Source organism: Olea europaea, unplaced genomic scaffold (genome assembly GCF_002742605.1).
Source record: "Olea europaea var. sylvestris unplaced genomic scaffold, O_europaea_v1 scaffold1015, whole genome shotgun sequence".
NCBI lineage: Eukaryota > Viridiplantae > Streptophyta > Magnoliopsida > Lamiales > Oleaceae > Olea > Olea europaea.
The window spans coordinates 248772-249686 of NW_019227472.1; positions in this window are offsets into that span (position 1 = coordinate 248772).

The following is a 915-nucleotide window of genomic DNA, read 5'->3' on the forward strand; positions in this document are numbered from 1 at the left end:
TTAGTTAAGTTTGATTAGAAACACGCAAATGAACATAATCCTGGTGAAAATTTAGTCAAATTTGATTGTAAACGAGCCAATGAACCATACTCATGTGAAATTTTAGTCAAATTTGATTAGGAACGTGCCAATGAACCAAACAAATGTGAAATTTTATTCAAATTTGATTGTAGACACGCGAATGAACATAATCCTTGTGAAATTTTAGTCAAATTTGATTGTAAATGCGCCAATGAACCAAACTCACGCGAAATTTCTGTAAAATTTGATTAGGAACGCGCCAATGAACGAAACCAATGTGAAATTTTTGTAAAATTTGATTGGAAGTGCACTAATGAACATAATCCAGGTGAAATTTTAGTCAAATTTGATTGTAAACGCGCCAATGAACTAAACTTAGGTGAAATTTTCATCAAATTCGTTTGGGAACGCACCAAATAACTAAACTCAGGAGAAATTTTAGTCAAATTTGATTGGGAATGCGCCAATGAACCAAATCAATGTGAAAGTTCAGTCAAATTTGATTGAAAATACGCAAATGAACATAATCCATGTGACATTATTGTCAAATTTGATTATAAACACGCGGTGATATTTTAGTCAAATTTGATTAGGAACACGCAGATGGACATAATCTTGGTGAACATTACGTCAAATTTGATAGTAAACGCGCCAATGAACCATACTTAGGTGAAATTTTAGTCAAATTTGATTGGGAATGTTCCAATGAACCAAACAAATGTGAAATTTTTGTGAAATTTGATTGTAGACATGCGAATGAACATAATACAGTGAAATTTTAGTCAAATTTGATTGTAAACGTGCCAATGAACCAAGCTCATGTCAATTTTTAGCAAAATTTGATTAGGAACGCGCCAATGAATGAAACCAATGTGAAATTTTAGTCAAATTTGA